At 37.0% G+C, this 27982-nt stretch overlaps 2 pseudogenes; both read left to right on the forward strand.

Moving 5' to 3' along the window:
- Nucleotides 1-2604, forward strand: LOC108983178 (annotated as a pseudogene).
- A 21831-nt stretch (nucleotides 2605-24435) lies between these two features.
- Nucleotides 24436-27031, forward strand: LOC108984274 (annotated as a pseudogene).
- Nucleotides 27032-27982: the final 951 nt, after the last annotated feature.

Here is a 27982-nt window from a genome sequence, read left to right on the forward strand (position 1 = left end):
ATGTCTGTCCCATCCTCGGTTGCTCTCTCACATAATACAGAATCAGATGCCATTCGCCGGACTGCAAATTTTGAACCAAGCATTTGGGGTGACCGTTTCATCAATAACATTCCCGAAGACCAGGTACATATATTTATATATATATATATATATATATCATTCTTGTATAAACTGATTGATGTTAATGAATTTGTTTGGAGTTACCAACGTACAGCGCGTGAATAATGTTCTGATTTTTGCAAAATATCCCAATTTGTTGGTGCAGGTTACCCATGTTTCTAAAGTACGCGAAGTCGACGAATTGATAGAAGAGGTGAGAAGGGAGTTGTTAGACTCTGCAGATCAACCTTCCAAGCAGCTGAACATCATTGATGTACTCCAGCGCTTAGGGGTGGCGTACCACTTCGAAAGGGACATCGGAGAAGCACTAGAACGTATTTATATATGCCTCTTCGGGTGCTAGTGATGACAATGATCTTTACAATGTTTCCCTTCATTTTCGACTACTACGTCAACAAGGATTTCGTGTTTCATGTGGTAATTATATTTTTCGTTTTAAATTAGAGAAATCTTTGGTTTATAAAACATCTCACAAAATAAAACTACAAATTAATGTGCCTCGCTATATATATATACATATATCAGATTACAATTAAAACACATTTTAGCGTAAATTATATATATTATATTATATTATGTAAAGTATGTATATATATATATATGTGTGTGTACATAAGTTTGTGAGCTTTAGTACATATTTTGTGAAGGCTGCTTCATTATTTTGGGTTTCTTAAGTGTACGTATGGAATATATATATTCTATCTGATAAATTTTTATTTAAGCAGATGTGTTTAACAAGTTCAAAGATGAAAAGGGTCAATTCAAGGCAAGCTTGAGCGTCAACATTCCAGGCTTGCTAGCCTTTTACGAAGTCACACATCTTCGGGTGCATGGAGAAGAGATCCTTGATGAGGCTCTTAGTTTCACCACCACTCAACTTAAGAGTCCACGAAATCCAATCTGAGCAATCCTTTAGCAGCACAGGTAACTCATGCACTAAAGCAATCCCTGCACAAGGGCATTCCAAGGCTAGAGTCCAGGGGTTTCATTTTGCTCTACCAAGATGACGCTTCCCATAACAAAGCTTTTCTAAAGCTTTCGATATTAGATTTCAATCTTGTGCAGTCATTGCACAAGCAGGAACTTCGTCATATCGCCAGCTATTTCCATGCCTGACATTCATAGCACTATATATATATGTCAACTCATTTTTCGAGGTGCATGGCACTGATTAATGTCAATATATATATTAATTTAATTAATCTGTAGGTGGTGGAAAGATTTAGACTTTGCAACGAAACTACCTTTTGCAAGAGACATGGTGTTGAGTGCTTCTTTTGGATTGTGGCAGTCTATTATGAGCCTCAGTACTCGCTTGCAAGAAAAATATTAACCAAAGTTATTGCTCTGACATCCATCATAGATGATATCTATGATGTATATGGCACACTCGAAGAGATCGAGATCTTTACGGAAGCAATTGAAAGGTTTGAAAGTAGTGATATCGAGTGGTTTTTTATGTTTAAGATTTTGGTGTAGGATATCATGAGTCTAATAATTACTTGATCAATTGGTACTGGAATTATTAGGTGGAATGTTAGGAGCATGAATACGTTACCAAAATACATGCAAATATGTTATAAGGCACTCTTGGACGTTTTCGAAGAAATTGAGCAGGAGCTGGCAAAACAAGGAAGATCATTATACCTTGTTTCTCATGCAAAAGAAGCCGTAAGATACAAGCATTAACTCAATTATTATACATTTATGCCTCCTACTTAATGCCATGCATCGTGTTTAATGTTATGTGAAATCCTTTGAGATATCTCAGATGAATATTCTGGTCCGGGCATATTTCGATGAAGCCAAATCTTTTCATGCAAAGCACATCCCAACGCTGGAGGAATATATGCAAGTCGCACTGGTAACCTCTGGCTATCCCATGCTCACGGTCATGTCATTTCTTGGCATGGGTGAGATAGGTATTACCGAGGAGACCCTTGTGTGGGCCTTTAGCGACCCCAAAATTATTACAGCTTCGTCAGTAATTGGTAGGCTCTCGGATGACATCAAGTCGCATAAGGTATGTGACCAATAATTGCTCCGATAACGATCAAACTGTGAAATGATCAAAATTCTCCATGTTTTACAGTAAATGCATGGATGTTATTAGGTGTTTGATTTCTATGTGATCTCTTATTATCATACCAAATCTTTTTAATATGTATGGAAAAAACTATGTTTGCAGTTTGAACAAGAGAGAGGGCATGCTGCCTCGGCCGTTGAATGCTATATGAAGAAGTATGGTGTCTCAGAAGAAGTGGGGCATATGATGAACTCAGCAGGCAAGTTTCTGATGCATGGAAGGATATCAATGAGGATTGTTTGAGGCCTACTGCTGTACCGATGGCTATCCTTATGCGTGTTCTCAACCTTTCACGAGCAATAGATGTCATATACAAGGATGGAGATGGATACACCCATGTGGGAAAAGAGATGAAAGCTAAGATCGAATCACTCCTCCTATATCCAGTGCCAATATGATTATTGCTATTTTTATTGGGGTGCTCTGAAGCTAGGTAGATCTTGCAGTATATATAAAATAATTGAAAAATAGATAAATATATAGACTGCCATGCATAGATTTTAAAAAGTGCCTTCATGTTGATGTAGTTTAAAATATCATACCTAAGCTTAAGTTTTTTAATTTACCTGAGTATATTATATTCGAGATGCTTCTTCTATTCTTTTACTTTGCGCATGATCTAGGTGCCATTTCGATTCTATTATATCAGCAACGCTGCAGCAACGAATTTAATTTCTCCAAAATAATCACTAATCGTCCGCTACACTATAATTTCATCGAGCGATCGAACTCATCATGTTAATAACTCTGATGATCGTTGTAATCTGGGGGGAAAAAGGCATCTCCTAACTAGTAGTATTTGGAGTCCAGAAGTAATTCTGTAGTGTAGCTTAATTACTTCATGAACAAACTCGTATGAAGCTCGATTCGACTCGTGAGCTAGACTCGTATATATTTATACATATATAATACAATATATATAATAGTCAAAAGTTAGATATATATAATTTATAATATTCATAATTATGTATATAGACTTAGTTCTACTTATAGTCCACTACATATACTATATATAAATTTATAATATTAACTTCTAGTCTTATAGAACTAGAAGTTATGACGAATACATGAGTTCAATAAATATATAACATTATAAGTTTACAAGTTATGATGAATACATAAGTTTTATACAAAAATAATATTATACAAAATATTATATATATATATATAAGTTTTATATATAATATATAAAAAGAAAGAAAATCACTAAAATATTATTACTAAATTTTGATACGTACATAAGACATTAGTAGTTATACTAATATAGACTATAGTTATAGTTATACTAATATAGTTATATTAAATCACTATAACTAATACTTATAATCTAATATTAATACTATTATATGGTTATACTAATCACTATAACTAAATTACTATAGTCTATAACTATAAATATTTAGTATCAATGTATTATTACAGTGATACTAATCACTGTAACTAAATCACTATAGTTTATAACTATGTATTAAATGTATTACAAATATATACAAATATAATTATCAACCAATGGGATGATGATAACAGACATTACAAATATAAATGCTGATAAAGTAGTAAACTTTTTCCTGCTTTTTGCATACAAGTGTTGCTTTAATGTATTATTTATTCCGATCAGTTTATACATTAATATTTTACATTTCAATATATAGAGTATGAATATTATATACTTTATTATATATACGAGTCAATTGACCAAGAAGATTAGATGCTTGATTTGGAGTGGTCCCCCTAGTACTACTTGGTAATTAGGCGTGACAAAAGTTAATTCCTTGTTATAAGTGCATGAGCGACCATAGCAATTTGGTTTCAAATTAATACATTGAGCGAAATAATTGAAGAATACTTACTGTACAGTGAATTAATTATATTGATAATTATAATTAATATCAAATTAAGAGACTTTTTGTTGTCCCGGGCCCCCAAGGATATTGATAATTATAAAACTAATGTTTGACCCGTCAATCAATGAGATGCCACCGAAGTCATATTATAAAACCAAGTACTTTTGTCTCGTTCCACATTTTTTAAAATGTTAATTGCGTTTGAAAATTAAATTGAGTTGAATTCAATTAAATTGAGATAAAAATTAAAAGTTGAATAAAATATTATTAAAATATTAATTTTAATATTATTATTATTTTAAGATTTGAAAAAAATGAATTATTTATTATATTTTATGTTAAAATTTTTAAAAAATTATGAGAATTTTCTTTTTTTTGTGGTTCTTTTAATCCCAGAATGAGTCCTGTACCTATGGTTTTTCTCCACCTAAAATGAGGTCTTATTCAATAAAAAGGAGGTACTGTCCTCGTTTATAAAATATATATATGTATATATATTTATATATATATATATATAACTAATTCTCACCCTGATCTTCCTAGATAACTAGGGGCCGGGTCTGGAAAATGGAGATTATCAACGAACGCCTAGTCATGATCGTAGTCATCCTGATCAATACACTATTTATGAGCTTTGAATCTAAAATATAACCCCATAAAATATATCTTTTATATACATATATAATATTGTTTTATAAAACGCTATTAAAACGCCATTGGATTGAACATACATCTCTAGCTATTACCATCCGGGACGATTCCAACACTAGGCCGGCCCATAGTCTGATCCTGATCAAGACCGAAGGGAATCTTTTGACTGTTTTTTATTTTATTTAGGAATTTGATCTATCCGGCCAATAAGTCATTAATGTAGCTTTCTATGATCTCATGATGGATCGATCATCAATGTGCAAGTGAATTTTGCAGCTAGCTCATCATATATAAATATTTATATATTGTAGTAACATCTGCATGTAGGTGTGTGATAAGTATTGGCTGTTTATGTTTACCATTTTTCCCATTCAAAACATATCAAACGCACGTCATGCTTTTCTACGTACATGCCAAAACATGTGCGATTGACGGGAAAATCTGGAAATTAGCTAAGAGTGGAGGAAAGTCCGTATGCAGGTGGCATGCACGGGTGGTGGAAATTATGATTGGTCTGAATTCAGGCATGAGTTGAGATTGATTGAGATGGTTTGTGAATAATAGAATAAAAGTTAAATTTTTTATTATATTTTATGTAAAAATTTAAAAAAATTATTTTGAGATTTGAAAATTTTGAATTGTTATATTATATTTTATATAAAAATTTAAAAAAATTATAATGATAAATTGATGAGATGAGTTGAAATAAATTTTAAATACAAACAAAATTTGATGACGTGAAATCACAACGACGTCAAGAAAGTTGGAGTCTATTTTTTTACGGGTCATAGAAGTACTGATCAAGAATATTGTTTTTTTTTTTAATAAAATCAAGAATATTGACGTTAGTAGAGGGGGGAAGTGCTCGGTCCAAAGAAGAGATCAATATCCGTGGGGTATTTTTTACTTGGAGTAGTCCGTATTCGATTGGTATCGACGACGGGTGAGTTTGGATGTTGAAGTGAGTTGAGTTGAGTTGAGTTGAGATGATAAAATATTGTTAGAATATTATTTTTTAATATTATTATTATTTTGAGATTTGAAAAAGTTGAATTGTTTATTATATTTTATGTTGAGATTTAAAAAAATTATAATGATGAGTTGAGATGAGTTGAGAGTATTTTATGATCCAAACGCAGCCTGTCGACTCCTAGTAGTTTTAAATTGTAGTACTATATTCATATAATTCTACGTGCATGCGCGAGACTTTTTCTACTAAGATCAAAGTTCAAAAAAATTACTCAAAATTAAACTATCTGTTCCCAAAGCATCAATTTGATTCCCAGAAATTCAATGGTGGCCGGCGAAACATTTATTCAAACTGCTTGCGTATAATTATCAAATATAAATTTTATGATCGCTTTACTGTTTATATAATAATTATAGGCAAGAGAGAGAGAGAGAGAGTTCCATTTTTCCCCCAAATAGGCTGTGTGGCACAATTGACAAATCGAGCTCAAATGAGATCTCTAATCAAACTAGCTAGAATGTCATGATCAAATTAATGATCCCAACATGAGTATTAATGCTCCGATAAAGATCAAAATACGTACGACATGATCAAAATACTCCATATTTTAAACTAAATGGATGCATGCATGCTATTTGGATCTCTTATATATCATCATACCAAATCTTTTTACTATATATATATGGAAAAAACTATTTATCCAGTTTGAACAAGATCGAGGGCATGCTGCCTCGGCCGTTGAATGCTACCTACAAGAAGACGTATGGTGTCTCGGAAGAATTAGTTGCATATGGTGAATTCAGCAGGCAAGTTTCTGAAGCATGGATGGATATCAACGAGGATTGTATATATGAGGCCTACTGCCGTACCAATGGCTATCCTTACGCGCGTTCTCAATCTTTCACGGGCAATAGATGTCATATACAAGGACGGAGATGGATACACTCGTGGGAAAAGAGATGAAAGCTAAGGTTGAATCACTGCTCGTATATCCAGTGTCATTATGAGTATTACTAGTTGTATTCGGGCCCAGATCTAAAGCTAGATGGATCTTGGAGTTTATAATAAATTAATGAAAATAAATGAAGAATATATATGTATAAAAGAGATTGATTGTAAAGGACGTATTTCACACTACCAACCATTCGAATGACCTGCAATGAATAACTTGGCGGCACTAGGTGCCCAGCATAAACTCCGATCGATGCTTAAGTTAGAGAAATAGTCTCAATGTAAAATATCTCAAAAAGCCTAGGAAAGAATTTGTTACCTTAATGAATCATTTATAGAGGCGCAAGGACATGTCAAGGGAGTCGATAACCATCAGTCCCGTACGTTTATCTCTAATTATCCCTTAATGAAGGGGGAGGGGATAACAACTCTGATCTATAGGAGTTATCCATACCTGGATAACTACCTTCATTCATGGCATATCTTCTCGTGAGTAGTGTTGTTCTCTTATTGATACCATGATCTTGTGGGCCCTTGGGCCGTAAGTCTTGTAGGTCAAAGTGGTAGGCTGGGCCTGCCTTCTAGCCGTGGGCTCAGCAACAAGAGGACCCAAATATCCCCTTTAATTACCCAGCTAATTTTATTTGTGTCAGCCCATAGGAAATTAACTAGTTTCATGCCTTCTACGCCCACGTGATAACCTTATCCCACTTGCTTACAATAGATAGGCGGTTAGCCAGATTTCAACTTTTCCTACCTCGTCGAGGGTCCATGATAGATAATGTGTGGGTTTAAGTTTATACCCATTCCTCAAACCATGGCCCATGTTAGCCATGACCGTTCGAGCGCTTTCAATGTCCTTTATTCGAAAGAAATGGTAATTGCCGGCGTGGCCAACCTTTCGAATTCCAAAGAACCCTCATGATTACCTTTTCTGATCCTTCTCTTTCTTGATTCACTACCTTTTGTCCATACTCCCTCTTCTTCCTTCCGTCTCCTTTCTCAAGCCCTTTGTTAGCGTTATCAAGAGTGTGTTTATGTCTCAATGGCTATTCGTGGCTCCGCCCATACTCCCATCCGGTCCTCTGGCCAAACTCCGACGAGGGCCTCTTCTATACCTGCCACTGAGTCTTCCCTCATCTGAATCCCTACTTCTTTTGAGGGTTTTTCTTGGCATCCCAACTTAACCGAACGGGACTTAACGAAGTTGATGTCCACTTATCGAATCCTAAACTTGGTGAGACTCTCCATTCCTGAGGCAGGGTGCACCGACGAAGAAGGGTTCGCCAGCGACGTGGCCCTCACAATGAGTGCCATGGCGCATGGGCTATTATCCTTTCATACATCCTGTCCGTGATGTTCTGGACTTCTTGAAGTTGGTCCCCGCCTAGCTTCACTCACACACTTGGCGTGTTCTGATGTGTTCATGCATGGTCTTTTGCATGGTTTTGGAGCTCCTGGAGGAGGCTTAGCCAGATTTGATAGCGAAAGAGTTTCTTTCCTTCTATGGGGTGAAGTCGCTGCCGGGCAACATCTGTAGTTTCCACGTTCGATCGCAGCGCTTGGTGGCTTTCGAACCTCACTACTCTAATGTCAAGAATTGACAAAACAAATTCTTCTTTGTTTCTAGTAGGGATTGAGAATTTCCTGTCGACGAGATGAACCCTTAGGATTACCCCGTCTGTGCTAATTGGGGAAGAGTCCTCGGCGACAAAAGCTTATTGGACTTGACTGATAAGGAATGCTCTCGCGTTGGCATAGTCCTTAATTGGGTGAAGGATCTACTCTACGCCGCAAATATTGACAGGTTCTTGGTGGTGGCAAGTCGTGCCCATGTCAGGGGACTTAAACTTAAGGTTGTGGTGCCTCCAGCGAAGAGACGTGCTCCCTAGTCCGAGGGGAAGAGGCATTCTCCTGAATCTGGTGGCTCTTTGCCTAAGTGCCATCGTAGCGGCATTGCCAAGGGCGAGGTTGTTGGATCAGCCACTGGGGCGGAAGGGGAGGTGGATCGTTTAGTACCTTTTTTATTCCAACCTTGTTGTTGGTGAGGGGGCTCCTGATGCTTCCCCTAGGGAGAAGACGCCCGAAACTTCTCCAGTCAGGGTCTCCCTACCTGTATTGCCAGGTCTTGATGACCTTACTGGGCACATGGGCCAAATCCTTGTTAATTTGGCGACAACCTTTGATTTTGACTTGCCTGCCAAGGGTACTGAATCCGTGAGCATGCCACACTTCGAGTTTCCTTCTCTCGTCTCTCCGGCTTCAACTCCCAGTGTTGGCGACTTTTCTGCGGATATGCACAACACATTTTCCATAAGCGTGGCTGGGGTTGGGGCTCCCGAACCACCATATCCTTAGTTGGCAACGCCTAGACCAATATTGAGGGCAGCGACAAAGACAATTGTAGGGAGCAAGGCTTTACTTTGAGCTCTCTCCCCGTGAACATTTATGTCGACGAAACCCCTACTACCGATCAAGAGAGGGTCTCTATTCCTTTTCCCTCTCCTTCCTCTTTCAGCGGTGAAGAGGATTCTCCCACTCCTCATGAAAGGGGTGGATCCTCCCTAAAAGTGGAAAGATTCGAAAAAGGTGGGGTTGGCCAAAGAGAAGTGGGTGATGGGGGGACTTGGCGACCAAGAAACTGGGGGGCAGGTTGAGAGCAAAGGGGTATTCGTGGCCGAGTTGGGAGGTCCGACCACCCTTTCCCTACCTTTTGGGCCCCCCATGTCAGGTGGAACCCCTGTGGTGGATGAGACAAGTGGGGTTGAAGAGGTTGGCCCTCGGTGCACCCCTCCCCCTTTCTAGGTTTGTCGTGGAGATGTCGAAACGCCTGAGAAATGTCCGCTCTCCGGTATTGGGTTTATTTTTACTTAATATTCTTGCCTGGTAATGGTTGCTCTTATGTGAAACCATTTTACTTAGCCATTTTGCTTATGCAGGGTGTTGATGACCTGATGGCTTGGATTATTGGTAATCAGGCTAGTTGGAAGATGAGGTTCGGGAGCGGTGAAAGTTCGGGTATTTATCCAAGAAGGAAATGACTCAGCTTTTGGCCATGAAGACTAAGGTGGAGTGCTATCTGGAATAGGCTGATGGGCACATCCGTAGCTTAGAAACCAACCTTGAATCTTTCCATGATGAGGTGTGTGAGCTTTGTGGTGAATTGCTTCACGCTCGGTCTCTCCAGGCACATGATAGCTTTGCCCTGCAGTTGGCGCAATCCGAATGGGAGTCTGCTCATGCTCAAATATCTCGGCCGAGTGGGTTATTGGCCTCCTATCAGAGGTCGTAGGCGGACTCTAAGCAACGGTCCCTGGAGTCTGCTCAGGCATTGTCTTCCTCTGAAGAGGAGCGCAAGAGGCTTGCCCTCGAACTGTTAGAGGTGAAGGCGTCGCATGCGGAGGAGCTCAGGCAACTCAACCTCTAATTTTCTGAGGTGAAGGGGAATCATGAAGAGCTTCTGAAACATGAAACCTCTCTCCTCTTCCCTTACAAAGCTCATCCCTGAGTGAAAAACTCACGCCCAAAGCTCAAACTTAAGCACTCCCCTTTCGACAAAAAACCACCATAAACGACGCCGACGGGTGTATTCTCGCACACGAACTGTCTCTCTCTCACTATTGGCGTGCATGTTAACTAGAGTGTTTACTTACAGGTAGAGCTCAATTCAGTTGGGATTGGTTGCCTTGCATTGTTGTAAAATTGGGGCTTGCATCACTATTGCTGGGTAACTTGTGACATGGATGCCAATTTTCAGCAAATTGGTTGAAAGCTGTTGAGATTAGGTAATGCCATTTCCCATTGAAATTGTCTACTAGCATGATTGTGATCTTAACCCAATATGTTAGATTTATATGAATTTACCTTATGTGGCTGCTAGGTTATATAATGATGTTAATCAATTATATAACCTTTTAACTTGTTAAAAACTACCTAATGTACTAAATCTGGAGCATGGGAGGTTCAGTAAGGGTACTCTATAGAAACTTGTGTATTGTCCACTTTCATGGTTCAATCAAGTAATTGGGTAGTTGATGTTGGGTTTAAAAAACAAGCGTTGCGTTGCACTAATTCACACACCATAAGTTTGAGTAGGTTCAGTCGAAAGCATCACAAAAAGTTCTGACACATGGGACCCAGCCACCGTAAACTGTCAACAGAAATGCCCCTACTTTTATACCACCAAAATAGAGCAAGTCAAGTCCAGCAGCTCCTCCATGACTCCTTCCTCAGTCGCAGATAATGCCGATCACCACCTCTCCCCTTCACGTCGCCAACCGCCAGACTCCTGCACCCCAGGCCTAGTACGCCTTACACGTTCAAGCAAACCAACATAGAAACACTACCTCAAGCCATTGTAGAAACCACCACTCTGTCTGCTCGAGTTTTCCCAAAGCCCCATGGTGCGCCACCACCTTGCCACGGCCTTGCACAACCACTATCAGCCCTCTGTAAACCGCTGAGAGCCTCTGTTTCACCACATGAAAATAGACTCCTCTGCAAGCTGCCCAACCACCACGAGGGTTGCACCATGTAGCCATTGCCACACCACTGCCTTGACCACTATTACTCGCTAGAAAGCAAGCCTCCTCCACGTTCGCCCAGCTAATGTCGTTGTTCCTCCATGTTGCATAACAACCTCCCAAGGTAAGGCTCGTTCTCTCTCTATGCAAGACACACTTTTTCTCTCTCCCCTCTCTCTCTCTAAAAGCCATTCCTATCTCTCAGCCTCTCCCTCAGTTCAAGTAACTCTCTCTCTATCTTTGTCACTTATAGGCTGGCATGTTTTTTGGATATTGGGCCATTCTTATCGAAATGGGCCATGGGCTTGTACATAGTTTTTAAGGGTTATGTTGCATTATTGGCTGCATAGATTTATGGGCCACGATTGGATATAATGGGTTTATTATGTATATTTTGATGTCGAGATCATGTGTTTGCATAGACAATATTATAAGACCAATTTATGGAGTAATATGATCTTAGGATTTAATTGCGTATTTGTTTGGAGAAATTATGTGAATATCAAAATATTTTGGGGAGAGTCGATATTTTAGGGTTTCAAAAATTTTTAGACATTAAGGAAAATATAGATTTTTATATCTCAGGTTTTAATTACAAAGTATGTGTTCCACTGGAAATTTATGCAGGTTACGTGACTGTTTTATAGGTGACGATTGATATTCCCCTGGCATTGTTGTAGGAAAATTAAAAATTCTAGGTATGCAGGGTTCATCTGCTAGACTTTGCATAAAATAAATAACTGAGATTGATTTTGGAAAATATTCATATTTTGTTATGAAAAGAAATTTAAAACAACCTCAGTTATTTGTTCTGCATTACTCATGAAATTTGTATGAAAAATAAAAGTATTTTTGTAATGACTGGTGTAGACATGAGTAAATTTTTGGCATTATGTTTCTGAACTATTTGAAATGAGAACGAATATGAAATTTGAAAATTTGTGCATGTGATGTGAAGATATTCTGAATTTATTTTTGAATATGTAAAATGATATGAATCTGTTTAGTACTCTATTTTGATATGATGTGACATCTGAAAAACTTTTGGCATGACTTTTTGATTCTGAATCTAATTCTATTCTGGTTTTGGTTCTATTTCTGATCTGCTCCGTTAAGGCCCTACAATAGGTATAATAGTGCTATACGGTCCTACCACAAGTATAATAGTGGTATACGGCTCTACCACGGGTATAATGGTGGTATACAACTCTACCACGGGGGTTAAACATGACATATGTTCTGATATGATGCTCTGATATGACATGAAGATAATATCTCAGATTATGATATGCCAAAGGAGTTTTGAACAAGGATATTTCTGAAAGTTTCGCTCTAATATTTTAATAACATGTTTTGATTTTGTATTTTGAAAGTAAATGTTTTGTTCTACATTCTGAACTATGCAAATGATCATGTTTACATAGTAGTATATATTTTATGCTTATTAAGTTATTGATAACTAACCTTATTTCTATAATATTTTTCAGATAATTTGAGTATTTCAACTGAATATCAAGATTATGGAGCATGAGTAAGATGATATAAGCATGGTGGATTAGGCATAGAGGGTTAAGATTATTAGAGAATTTTATTCAGAAGTTTTATAGCGTTATGATGACTTAGTATTTTGGAAGGTTGATTATATTGAAATAGTTGGTTTAAAACAATAATTTTATGTCATTGATAATTTGGAGTCTATAGTCATTGAGAATTTGGAGTCTATAGTCAAGCTTAATAGTCAGGCTTTTAATAGGAAAACAAAAATGTTAAATTTTTTCTTGATAAATATGAGGTTTCAGGTCAGAAAATAAACATAGATAAAACCTATATGGTCTTTAGTAGGAATGTGAAATCTGAGGTGCAGGAAGAAATAATGCACTTGTGGGGGGTCAGTATTGCTCAACAATATGAGAAGTACTTAAGTTTACCTCCTGTTGTAGGTAGATAAAAAACCAAGGCTTTCTCATAAATAAGACACAAAGTTTGGCAAAAGTTACAGAGATGGAATGAACAAATGCTATCTCAATGTGGTAAGGAAGTGCTTATAAAAGTGATAGCCCTCTCAATCCCTACATACTCTATGAGTTATTTTGTAATACCTGGTAATTTATGCTTAGAACTGGAATCCACAATGGCAAGATTTTGGTGGGGTCAAAAAAAGAATGAAAGAAAGATTCAATGGATTAGTTGGGAAAAAAAATGTGTGACCCTATATTTAAAAGTGGCTTAGGCTTTAAAGACTAGAGTTTTCAACTTAGCCTTGTTAGCTAAGCAAGGGTGGAGGATTCTGCAAGAGGAGGGTACTATGTTGCACATAATTTATAAGGCCAGATATTTCTCAAATGGTTAGTTCTTTGACTCTAGTCTGGGGAATAATCCTTCATATGCATGGAGATGAATTTGGGAAGCTAAAAAGTGGCTGATTCATGATTGTAGATGGAGGATAGGTGATGGGAAGACGGCTAAAATTTGGAGAGACAGTTGGATCCTGGGTCATCAATCCTTACAGCTGGAAAGCACAAACATAAGGGAAAAGAATAAAGAAGACACAATGGCTAGCATTATTGATAGGAATACAAAATTGTGGCATGTGGAGAAGATAAGAGCTCTATTCAATCTAAATGTATGGGCATAAATTCTAAAAGTCATAATTTGCCCTGAGAGCAGTCTGATAAATGGACATGGACACAAGAGAAAAGTGAGAAATTCAGTGTTAGGAGTGCCTACAGATTAATCAAACAGAAGTCCAACAACTGTTCAGGTGAGTGCTCTATTGTAAGCATACAACATGCTCTATGGAAGATGAAAGTCCTTAATAAAGTGAAGGTATTTGCTTGGAGAGCTTGCAAAGAAGGGCTACCTACTTAACATAATCTACGAAAGAAGAATGTGATTATTGAAGGGACCTGTTGTTCCAGCTATGAAAGGTTAGAAGATCTACCACATGCATTATTGCATTGTCCTAAAATTAGAGATTATTGGGATAGATATGTGCTTATTTTGGAAAACATGGAAATGGGTCTGAATTTAATGGATGTAGCAATGAAAGTGAAAGAAGCTGACAGGGCGGAATACCTGACTATATTCTTCTTAATTGCGTGGGACTTTTGGTTTAGAAGATATAAGATGGTGCATGATAAAGCTTGTATTGAACCAAGACAGGTAATTGAACATGCTCTATCACTACAGAGGATGTTTATAATCATCAAATATTTTCCAAACACCAAGACAAAGGATTACTACTATTGGAAACCTCCCTCTCCAGGATACTTGAAGCTAATTGTGGATGGGGCAATATTTTGTGATCTACATAGAGCCGAAGTTTGTGCTATTCTTAAAGATGACAAAAGAGATATTGTTGTGACTGCTAGTAATGTTGAAAAAGAAGTTGTTGATCCAGAATCTATTGAGTTACTAGCAATATTTAGAGGTTTACAACTCTGTGCTAACATGGATATCCAGAAGCTAATAATTGAAAGTGATTGCTTGTTGATGGTGAAAGAACTTCAAGAGCAAGCAGAATCTTCAACAATGTTGGGAAATTTGTTGAGTGAAACAAAAAATGTTCTACAATTGTTTGTGTGAGATCCCTAATTTTTTTTCTTGTATGTTAATTATTTATTATTTATTTGATTATGATATTTTACTTATGTTATTATTATATTTTACTTTGTATTTTAATTTTTGGTTGGGCTTGTGTGTTGTTGTAGTAATTTATTTTTGGGCTGTGCGTGAGTTGTGTGTGTGTTGTGTTAATTGGTCCAGCCTTGTGGTTTAAACTGAATCTAGCCCATGTGTTTGGACCCAACCATATGAATTTTTAACCCAGCCCATGTGTGTGTGTGTTGTGACCCAACCGTGTGGCTAGAGGGCCTAGCCCGTGCGGAATTAGGAACCCAGCCCTCCCCTTAGTTAAACGGCGCCATTTTGGAGAAACCCCTTAGGGTTTCATCCTTTTCTTCCTTGCGCCGTTCCTCTGCTTCTTCTTCTTTCTTCCTTCTTCTTCCAGGTTCTTATTCTTCTAGTTGCTGCCAACACCATTTGGACCATGAGTCATGCATTTCACCCACAAGCCACCACCTCCTCCTTCCATACTTTTGCTTCGTGTCTTTCAGCATGAACATCGAAGCCTTGTTGTCGAGCTGCCGCTCCTCATGGCCACCACCACCTTCCATCGTGAGTAGCTCCGTGTCGACCGGTAGCGAGCTTCGAGTTGCGCTATCAGCCGCCGCGCCACACATCTGCACGAGATCCCTTCTCTCCTCCACGGCTTGTGCTGTCGGTTTTCTCTACCCGTGAGGCACGCAGCCGCTTGCTACTGCCATGCTCAACCTATAAATAGGCCGAGTTTCTCCAGTTAATGGGAACTAAAATTCTGTTGTTTTCTCTCTCTCAAACTCAAAATCCTAGTTCCTAAATTTTGTGGTTATTGTTCCGGAAGTGTTAAACCTTTTTGCCGTGTGCACCACCGTGAACCACCGCACACAGTGTTTTCCCTTTAGTTATTTGACCATCCTCGTGAACCACCCGTGTATAACAACTTGTAAATTAGCCAACCCGTGAGATAAAAGCCCTTTTTGGCACTATTCAGTCGTGAGCTCTGCCGTGTGCCGCCACCTTTGGCAATACAGCCTTTCGCCTGATCTTTCAGAAAATTCCCATTTTTCCTGTATGTAATTTTCCAATACAACCCATGAGTTTTAAATAGCATTGTTATAATAGTCTTTTAATTGTAAACTGTTGATTTGTTGGAATTAGGCCTTGGGCCGTTGAAGTGTTGAAATTTTAAATGTAGTTGTTAGAATTGGGCCATGGGTTGGATTGGAGGCCGAGATTACGCATGTAGTTGGTTGTAAACTGTATTTTTGTAATTATTGTGAATTTATAAATGAGCAATTTAATATGTATTCCAATAACTGTTGAATTGCATATTTATCGACTTTAATAAATTGTGTTGTGAAGTCACGTTGTCTGTTTGGAATTGAGACTGAATATGTGGGAGCATGTGTACCATGACCCTAAGCCGAGCTGTGGCATTATCTTGGTGGAGCTTCTCTAGTCACTCGGGAGCGTAATAGACTGACGTGACGTCCCCTGCATTATCTCAAGGTGACGACGGGAAGGGACGAGACGATAACGCTCTCGTACCGATTCCATAACCTTTTGGCTGGCGAGATTAGATGATGCTTGGCCATGTACGCACTGGGCGCGGAACTGAGCATCGCTCGTTACGAAGTCCCATGCACGAACATTACTCGTGGTGTGACGATGAGAGTTAGGGCGTACGGATGGTCCATAGGGGAGATCGTAGTGCATGCATAATAAAATAATGGTTATGATTGGGCCAAAAATGAGATTTTTGGCATGAGTAATTAAAAGTGTATTTTTGGAAAAAATAATGTGGTTTGTTTTTCTCCTTATTTGTCTGCATGGGGACATGTGGTTATATTAATGTGTTTTAAATCTCTTAGCTGTTGTTTTGATTAATTATTTGCTGAGATGTCATAATCTCATTGTGGTGTTTTACCCTACGGTTTCGTCTTATGGTGCCGTAGAGTTTGACGCAGAGCCCGAGTATAAACTTGAGGGATCAGCTCTGCCAAAGGCTTGAGTTGCTGATATATTGATCAGCGTTATGTGATTTTTTTCCCTTATGTTATTTCTTGTCTTTAATTTATCTGTCGGATGACTGTATAAATCTTGTAATAATATTGTACTATTTTTTAACAATTCTGGTACTTAATAAAGAAAGACATTTTTATTTCTCCGCTGCGAATATTATTTTGTACACACTAAGCACTGGTCGTTGGGGTACGTGATCTGTGTGGTCATCATCCAGGTGTCACGAACTCCACAAAAATAAAACGTGGGGGTCGAGGGTGCCACAATTTGGGAAATGTCAAGTTCAACATGTTAATAGAATATGAAATGTGGCAACACATAGGCTTGCCTGATATGCTAGGAATGTTGAAAGTTAAGAGGTCTGGTAGAATTGTATTCCAGACTTTTTTTTTCAAGCTATAATGCTTGACAAATGTCTGTAATGTTTTTTTTTTTTTTTTTTTTTATCAATGATAATTTGCTTTCCTATAAAAATAAAAAATAAAAATAAAAAATAAAAAAAAAAGGCCTCAGCAGTTGAATGCTACATGAACCAATATGGGGTCTCATATACATAAGTGGCATATGAAGAACTGAACAAGCAAGTTTCTAATGCATGGAAAGACATGAATGAGGAATTCACAAGGCCTAATGCTATCCCGATGCCTCTCCTTATGTATGTTTTAAATATTTCACGAGCAATAGATGTCATCTACAAGAATGGTCGGATTGGATATACCTGTGTGGGGAAAGTGATGAGAGATAACATTGCAGCAGTGCTCATACATACGATGCCAATAATAATAATATTATTATTATTTTATAACCGGTGCCAATAATAATATTATTATTATTTTGATAATCGGTGACAATAATATTATGAGTGTTGGTTTTCTGGCACTTCATCTATATCACCACATCAAATTTACTTTTTAGGGATCAAAATTTTGGTCTCAAAAGGTTTTGATTTCGTCAATTTGATTCCCAGAAATTCAAAGGTGGCCGGCGAAATGTTTATTCAAACCATTTGCGTATTATTATCAATAAAAATTTTATTATGGCTTTCCAGATACTTTTAAGTTGTACTATAATACTACGTGTCGAGACTTTTTCTACTAAGATAAAATTAGTTCAAAAAAATTACCCAAAAAAGTATCTGTTCTCACTTCTCAAAGCATCAATTTGATTCCCAGAAATTCAAAGGTGGCCGGCAAAATATTTATTCAAACCGTTTGCGCATTATTATCAATAAAAATTTTATTATGGCTTTCCAGTTGTGAAATCACTACTTGTCCCAAAAACTTAAGTTAAAACTGATAGGAAGAGATATATTTTATTATTTATTTTGTATCTTAATACTCTCCCTCGCGTGTGGCCTAGACTTGTCCAATACGTAAAATATTTAATTAAATAAGGTAGAGTATAGAGTCAAGATTCGAACTCAAGATCTCAACTTTGATACCATGTGAAATTACCACTTATTCCAAAAACTTAAGCTAAAGCTAATAGAAAAATATAAATTTTATTATTTATTTTGTATCTTAACACCAGTATAATAATTATATATATGCAAGAGAACAAGATGGAACAAATGATGGCAAACTCTTTGTGGGGGCAAAAACAGGAGGAACAGAGAACAAGATGGGTACGATGGAAGAGAATGTGTGAGGCCAAGCCTTTGGGAGGAATAGGATTCAAAGAGTTGAAAATTTTTAACCAAGTTCTCCTTGCAAAATAGGCCTGGAGGATCATGACATAGGAGTCCACACTAATGCATAAGTTATACAAAGCAAGGTACTTTCCATCATCTATTTTTAGTAATTCAAGGTTGGGATCTACTCCTTCATATATCTCGAGGGGTATTTGGGATCAAAGGCTGATATGCTTCAGGGATGTAGATGGAGAGTTGGGGATGGTAAATCAATTAAGGTTTGGACTAATTATTGGATACCTGGTCATAGATTGCTACAAAACTCGATGCAAGGACTTATAAATGAGGCTTAAACAATTGATGATCTAATTGATGAGGGTACCAGATGGTGGAATGTTGATAAGGTAAGAAGGCTGTTACCACCTGCTACAACAGAGTATGTGCTGAAATTTTTTATTGGTTCTGAGATGAGGCCTGATTGCATTACATGGGATCATGAGAAAGATGAGGTGTTTAGTGTAAAGAGTGCCTATAACTATTTTCAGAAGCTAGCTAAACAAGAAGGGGAGTGCTCAAATGCTGAGGGTCAGTGCAAGCTGTGGAGAAATTTGTGGAAAATGAAGCTACCAAATAAAATTAAAATTTTTGCACGGAGAGCTTGTAAGAATGGACTTCCAACACGTGTGAACCTAAAGGGAAGGCAAATTATTAATGAAGCTCGGTGTATTTGGTGCATGAATGAGGAAGATGTGGGGCATGCCTTATGTTACTGTTCATCAATAATTCAGTCATGGCACCAACATTTTCAGGGATTATTGAATTATGATATGCAAAAGGATTTCCTATAGGTTGCAATGGATGTAATGGAAGCAAGCAAATCTGGTGAACTTGAAAAATTCTTTCTGGTAGCAAGGGGTATGTGGTATAGGAGGAACCAACAGATTTTGGAAGGTAAAAACATACAACCTGCAACTATTATTGACAAAGCCTTGTCCACTGCTACTGAATGTAAAGAGGTCAAAGATGTTAGGCATCAGAGGAAGATTCAAAGCTCATGTTGGCAACCTCCATCCCAAGGTGTATTGAAGCTAAATGTGGATGATGCAATTTTTGAAGAACAGGATAAAGCAAGTGTAGAAATGTTGTTGAGGAATGAAAGAGGTGGGGTTTTGTTTTTTGCAAGTAAAAAGGAAAATGTTGTCATTGATCCAATGGAGGTGGAGTTACTAGCAATACTGAAAGGACTACAATTTTGCATTCTAATGGACATTTCAGAGCTAGTCATTGAAGTGATTCATTATTGTTGGTACAGGAATTGAATAATGCTTCAGAATCTATGTCAGCTTAGGGAAATCTGGTTCATGAAGTGCAAGAGTTGATGAAAAGAATACCAAGATGTTCAGATCAGCATGAGGGGCGCTTGGCAAATAGTGCAGCTCATACCTTAGCAAGATATGCTAAGCATCTAGATGATTTGATAATTTGGTGGGACTCATTCCCTGAATGTATCTCTCAAATTGTTTGGTCTGAATCTATGATGTAATTTGCAGTTGTTAATGAATACAAAGTGCAATGTTTGCAATAAAAAAAAATTTAAATAAAAATATATAGGCAAGAGAGAGAGAGAGAGAGAGAGAGTGTGTGTGTGTGTGTGTGGTCCATTTTTTCCCAAGGAAAAATATTTGCTGCAGCCTAACATCCTCAACACACCGTGTTGAGTTGAAGAAAAAAATAAAAAATAAAAAATTTCTGAAGGGTGTGCTGCGGATGTAGGCTGATGCCCAGCATTACTCTTTCCCCAAATAGGTTATGTGGCACAATAGACAAATCGAGCCCAAATGAGATCTCTAATCAAACTAGCTAGGAATGTCATGATCAAATGATCCCAACATGAGTATTGCTCCGATAAAGATCATAATACGTACGAAATGATCAAAATACTCCATATTTTAAACTAAATGCACACTATAAGAAATTTCACTGTTAGGGACGAAATATGTTAAGGACAAATTAAATTTCATCTCTAAAAGTAATTAACTGGAGATGAAATTAAAACTTGGCTGAGTTTGTAAATTCATTCAAACGGATAAAAGCCCATTCGAACTAGATATTTTGTGATGAATAAGATCGTCTCAAAAATGCAAAACCGTTTGAACATGACAAAATAGATTCGAACATGGAATTAATATATGTTCAAACAGTATATAATTTGTTTAAATAATAATCTTGACGGGAAATTAATTTATTTTTTCTAGGAAAAGTTCTTAACCGTTCAAACTTACATTTATGTGTTCGAACAGAAGAGATTTGGTTGAAAAATATGGCGGCAAGGTTGCGGGACCATTCAAACAAAAAAATAAAAAAATCATTCGAACCAGTTCAAACAGCACATTTATTCATTCAAAAGACTAATTTGGTTGGAAATTATATAAAAATTGTTTATCATCATTAATTTGTGTATATATTTTTCCCTTAAAGTAATAAATATGTTTTTGATTAATTTTTAGCATTTTCAAAATATAAAAAATGTGTATATATTATATATTATTATTTACGATGAGTTAAAATATTTATAAATTCATAAATTAATTTTATGTAATTAATCTCAAATTTTGATAGTGATTTCTTTTATGTTAAATTTATATAAATATAACTTTAAGGATAATTTCATGTTTTATATTATTATGAACGGTAAGTAAAATAAAAAAAATAAACAAGGTAGCAAATACTAAAAATAAAAACTATACATTAACATCCCAAATATATAATGTTCGATACAACATAAAAAAGTAAAATAATAACTAAAACGATCTATTTGCTAAGTAGATCAAAATCCTCTTGTAATATTTTAATGCGTCCATCTTGATCTCTAAGTTTCTCCATGATGGACTCAATGAACTCCACAAACAAAGCTCGTACTTGATCCAAAGTAGTCACAACAGACTGTCTCTCATTGCTGGAAGTACTACTAGAAGCTGGATTGGTCGGCGTGCCACTAGGTTTTTCTGCTGTAGTCTTTCGCAAGTGCCCCTTCCTCTTACTGAATGTTATCTTATTAAGGGGCCCCATCTGTGGAGATCTCCACTCAATCCCAGACACTGTAACTCCCTAGCGAAGTAGGAGGTTAGATATCAACAGTGCAAATGGTAGACTACCTCCACTGGAATAGTGTGACTCCGATCGAATGTGGATGAAGAAATACAATGCCAGATCAATCGACTCCCCACTTGCTATCCGCAACAAAAATATGGCTCGCTCAATCTCGAAATCAGTATTTTTTTTTGGATCGATGTTATACCCAACAGTCAAATTAAGCATTTTGAAAAAGGCTATACAATCAGTCTGTCGGATCACCTTGCTCCCATCATATGGAAGAGCCAAAGGGTCTCGCACTAGCTGACGGACCTGATCTTTTGTGAGACCATCATCAAGTAGATCATCGTCCTCACTATCATCCGAACTAGCATCCGGCTCTACATTCGGCACTAGCGATGAGCATATGGTCGGTGTGTCTGAATCCGATGGTGTAGCCGCTGCTCCCGGTGTAGCTACTGCAGCTGCTGCAAGATATGCGCTGGCCACGAGCAGAAGATCAAGACACTCAGCAATAGTACGGGGAGAGAAAGTAATAGTCACTCCACGGACCGCTAGGGTGTAGCACATAGCATCAGCGTCATGCTCTACCATGGCACGGTAAAACTCACAGACTACCTCTGGATATGCAATCCCCCTCTACCGATAGATCAGTGTCCATCCCCAGTCAGTGATAATGGACTGTATGCTCCGTCCCTCCCATGCAAGATCGCAAAAGTCATCCAAAATGATTTCCTGCTTAACGAGTATAGACCTCGTCTCCTGAGCACGAGTTGTTCTACTACTTTGGCCGGTCTGATCTCTCTCATGTTTTATTTCGCTAGTTGCCATTAGTATACTATTTAATCATAAGAAAAGTAAAAATATAATTAAAATAATTGTGTAATTATATTATTAAAGAATGATAGTATATTGAACTAAATTGAAATAACTCGTTCGAACCAAACATATTATGTTCGAACTAACCATCTGTAATGGAACTTCATAGTTCGAACTAGAAAAATCTCTATTCAAATGAAATTAATTTGTTTGAACATAAATATGTTTGTTTGGCAATTGAGTGTTCGAACGAGAACACACCAAATAGTCATGGCTGACTCGACTCAAACCTGAACAAAAAAATGAAATCAACTACGTATCCTTGATTTTAATCAATAGAAATGATTAAGAATTAAAGCCTCGTCATTTCTACTAGGGGTGTAAATTCAAACCGAAAAACCAGACCGGACCGAACCGAATCGGACCGGTTTTACCGGTTTTGAACCGGTCCGGTCCGGAACCGGTTTTTAAAACGTAAAAACCAGTCGGTTCTGGTCCGGTTCCGGTTCTGGAATTTTTTGGACCGGACCGGACCGGTTGATTAAAAAAAATAAAAAATAATATTTTTATATATAAGTTTTATACAAAATATTTTATATATATTAAATATTAATATATATAAGTTTTATATATAATGTATAATTATAAATTTTTATGTGAAATTTTATATATAACATATATATTCATATATGAAATAATTTCTTATTATAATTTATAAATTATTATATAAAATGTTAATACTAAATCACTAAAAGTTTATAACTAATACTAATATATAACTTATAACTATACTAATAGTCTAATATTAATACTATTATATAGTCTAATATATTAATAAAAGTATAAAACAGTTTTTTTTAAATTAATTTTTTTTTTTATAAACAAATTTTTAATGACAAATTGTGAAATTTATATTTTAAAAAAATCAGAAAACTGGACTGGACCGGACCAGAAACCGGTAAAACTGGAAGTACAGGTTTAGGAGGGTAACCGGTGCGTAATCGGTTTTGAAAAATATAAAACCAGTACATACTGATTTGATCCTAAATTTTATCTAAAACTGGACCAGACCGGATCGATTACACTCCTAATTTCTACCAAATCTGGAAAGTACGCAGCTAGACCGGAGGAAAGTCCGCATTCAAGTGGCTGTTTATTTATACCATTTTTCCATTCAAAACATAATTATTACGAACACACATGCTAGTTTTCTCCGCCCTGACATAAGTACGTTATCAGGTCAAAACATGTGCAATTAACTCCAAATATTGATCCTTGTTAGATTTTTCCAACACCGTATCTATACTATTATACGTTATCTGCAGGCAGGCAGGCAGGCAGGCAGGCAGGACAGGGTCGTAAGTGAACAGTTTGAGCATGAGTTTTACAAACTAATGCGCATTTGTAAAGTCCGCATGCAGGAGGCACGAGTAGTGGAAAGGTTAAGTTTGATGATGTACAACAGAAAAAAGGGGTATTTTATTTTTTTTGCGATGAAAACGATTATTTATAATAAAAATATTTATTTTAAATAGAAATAATTACTTCATTGAAAATAATTAGATGTAAATAAATAATTTTTTTTATAATGACGTGAAATTAATCACAAACAAAGAGAGTTGGAATCAAGATTTTAATTTTACGTGTCATACTAGAAGTGATCAAGATTGTTAGTGCAGCTAGGGGGAAGTAATGCTCGGTCACTAAAGAAAAAATACTTTTCCCAGGCTATTTCGTACCTAATACCCTGGAAAATAGCCGTGGGGTAATTTTTACTTGGAGGAGTAGTCCGTATTCGATCGGTGTCCACGAAAAAGCTACCAAAAAGTATCTGTTCTCGTACGTAGCATCAATTTGATTCCCGGCCCAGAAATTCAAAGGTGCTGGCGAGATATTTATTCAAACCGCGCGTTTGCGTATAATTATCAATATAAATTTTATTAAAACGTGCGATACAGGTTAATTAAAGCCATTATTCCATTCGTCGTTTACAGCACTAATCTTTTATCTATAAATACCTGAACCCGCAATCTGTTTATCTCATACTGGAACTGAAAGCACTAGAGTTAAGTGCCATTTAGCAACCCCATCTCCAATACTTCGTACGGTGCCAATTAACTTCTAAAATGTCTCTTCAAGTTTCAGCAGTAGCTGCTCCAACAGCTCAGAATCATGTTACGCCAGAAATTAACCGTCGTTCAGCAAATTTTCAACCCAGCATTTGGGGTGACCATTTCCTCTCATATGCTTCTGAATTCCTGGTAATTAAATCTTGATATGTATCGTGTTTACATTAATTACTACATCATCATGTGTTTGAACTCTTGTTAATCAAACACTACTCTTGCATTTCGCAGTGTAACTAACGCTAGCTTATAAGCCCTTACTTTTCAAGGGATAATATTTATCTTGAAAGTATGATATTACTCAATGGACGAGTCACAGTGCATATATACTTTTTGCTCGTACAGGAAACTGATGTGAAAATGAGGCAACAAATTGAGGAATTGAAGGAAAATGTGAGGACGATGCTCACGGCTACGGTTGAGAAGCCTTCACAAAAACTGAACTTGGTTGATGCAATTCAGCGCTTAGGCGTGTCTTACCATTTTGATAATGAGATTCAAGCAATTATGCAACAACTGCAGAAGACTCATGAAAGTGATGACCCTGAATATTATGATGACCTCTACACTGTTGCCCTGCTGTTTCGACTACTTAGACAAAACGGCTATTACGTTCCATGCGGTAAAAAATGCTTGCTTGCTTCAATTCCTTTCTATAGGTTTGCAGAATACTTTTTCAAGGGAAACATAATCAACTAATTAAACGTTTTAAAAGTAAAAGACAGAACCCATTTCACGTTTATGGGATTAAAAAGTGCCTAACAGTACTATTTTAACACATATCATATGTATTAATCTCCTTCCATGGGGTGACTCATTTGATGTCATTGGAATATTGTGAGGCAGATCTGTTCAACAAGTTCAAGGACAACAAAGGGAATTTTAAGGGATCGCTTTGCAATGATGTGAAAGGAATTTTAAGCTTGTATGAAGCCACACATCTCCGAGTAAAAGGTGAAGATATATTGGGTGAGGCTCTTGTCTTCACTACCACACATCTTGAGTCTGTAGCATCCCAATTAAGTGGGCCTCTAGCAGCACAAGTAACCCATGCCTTGAAACAACCTATCTGGAAAGGACTACAAAGGCTAGAGGCAAGGCATTAATTTTCTGTATACCAAGAAGACGCTTCACATGATAAAGTTCTTCTTAAGTTTGCAAAGTTGGATTTCAACCTATTGCAGAAAATGCACCAGAAAGAACTTTCTGGCATTGCCAGGTCAGTTATTACGCTCCATCTTAGAGTGCTTGCAAGTACTGTGAGTAAGCTAGTAGCTTGTGCATGATGATATGATAATTGTAGGTAATTGATAGAATGATTCTTTTAAATTATGTTTTACAGTTGGTGGAAAGACTTGGACTTTCCAAGGAAGCTACCCTTTATCAGAGACAGGGTGGTTGAGTGCTATTTTTGGATATTGGGAGTGTACTTTGAGCCCCAATATTGCTTTGCTAGGAGGATGCTATCCAAAGTGATCTCCATGACCTCTGTTATTGATGATATCTATGATGTGTATGGTACAATTGAAGAACTTGACCTCTTTACTGAAGCAATCGAGAGGTTGAGATTAAAGACACATCCTGATCAAATTTGCATTTATTCTTTATATTTTTTTTATTAACTGGAGAAACTACCAATTTTATAGGTGGGATATGAGTGCCGCAGATAAACTCCCGGAGTACATGAAAATGAGTTACCAGGCACTCCTAGACGTTTACACTGAAATGGAGCAAAACCTAGGTGAAGAAAAATCGTATCGTGTCCAATATGCAATAGAAGCAGTAAGCATCATAGTTTTTATATTCAGAGAAATTAAGCAAAAAAACAAACAAACATATATATATATAACAGAAAATATTATGTTTTACTATATTATATGTTTCAAAAACATTAGTATTTGTTCTGATTGTGAATTGCTTGTATCTACGTACGTACGCTGTCTCAGATGAAGAATCAAGTTAGGGCATACCACCATGAAGCCAAATGGTTCCACCAGAAATACATACCAACAATGGACGAATATATGCCCCCTACTCTTCGTTCTTCTGGCTACCCAATGTTAGCAATCACATCCTTAGTCGGAATGGGAGAACTTGTCACAAAGGATTCCTTCGAATGGTTGTCCAGTGACCCTAAAGTGGTCACGGCTTCAACAGTGGTTGCCCGACTCCTAAATGACATCGTGTCACACAAGGTTTAATTATTTCTCTTCTTTTAGTTCTTTATAATAATAATTTATAAAATCGTCCTATTAATTAATTATACTAACATATATAGACGATTCTTCAACAATAATGCTTGCAGTTTGAGCAAAAGAGAGGGCACGTTACTTCGGCTGTTGAATGCTACATGACACAGCACGGTGTTACAGAGGAAGAAGCAGTCCATGAATTGAGGAAACAAGTGACAGATGCATGGGAGGATATAAACAAAGAGTGCCTCTACCCAATCGAAGTCTCCATGCCAATTCTCATGCGAGTTCTCAACCTTGCACGTGTCAGTGAAGTCGTTTACAGGGACGATGATGGCTACACAGTTGGAATTGTGCTCAAAGATTATGTAGCGTCTTTAATGGTGGATCCTGTGCCCTTATAAGTTGCATCGACGACCTCTGCATTGGTGTCTAGCTATCGATCACATTAAGGAATAGTTGATAGGATTACATTTACGTGTTAATAAAGAAAAGGAAAACGGCCCTAGCTGTTGCTCGACTGCTATATATATTCTGATGACATGATAGTTTTAGTAGTTGTTCATACTCAAGTTGAATAAAGTGATCGATTCGAGTTGCAAATATATTATTATGGCTTTACTATTATCATAACTTGTATAAAAATTGGCTAACTAGGCTTCTGGCTAGCCCAACTTAATTACATGCAAGTGCAACCCTAAAAACTCTCCGATTCTCAGCACCCAATCCCGATTACTCACGCTAGCTGCACGTGATTGAAGAAAAATTAACAGTTTTTTTTTTATAAAAATTAACAGTTTATAATCATGAAAAAGATGCTTATGCAGCTGACCATGTGCTTGGCTTCAATCTTCATCTCTCTCAACCTTTACTAAGGTTGCGTTTGGATATTAAACTGAGTTGAGATAAATTTTTTATGAATAGTAATGAATTGAGATAATTGAGTGAGTTTTGTGAGGTCCACTTAAGATAGATTTAAGTGTGTTTGGATGTTAAGATAAGTTTAGATATATTTATGGGAAGTTATAAAATAAATGGGTCTCATCATTAATTTCTACTATTCATATTTAAAAGTCAGACGATGTCAACTGCTCAAAAGGGCAAAAAACTTTCGAGTGGGGTCCACTTGCAGCCAACTAGATGGAGTAAAGTAAAGGCAAAATGGACAAAATCTTGCTTTTTTATTGCAGCTATCACTTTGACAGTTTGGGCGGCATCTTTGGTATTTGGTAGGAGCATTAAATCAATCTACAATGCAAACTCACTTAACTCAGTCTCGGATGCAGCTCAAGTTGTTGTTTGGATGGTAGAAGAAGTCTAAAAGTGAACTGCACTGAGCTTGGCTGAGTAACCAA

The sequence above is a fragment of the Juglans regia genome, chromosome 2 (assembly GCF_001411555.2).
Source record: "Juglans regia cultivar Chandler chromosome 2, Walnut 2.0, whole genome shotgun sequence".
Taxonomy (NCBI): Eukaryota; Viridiplantae; Streptophyta; class Magnoliopsida; order Fagales; family Juglandaceae; genus Juglans; species Juglans regia.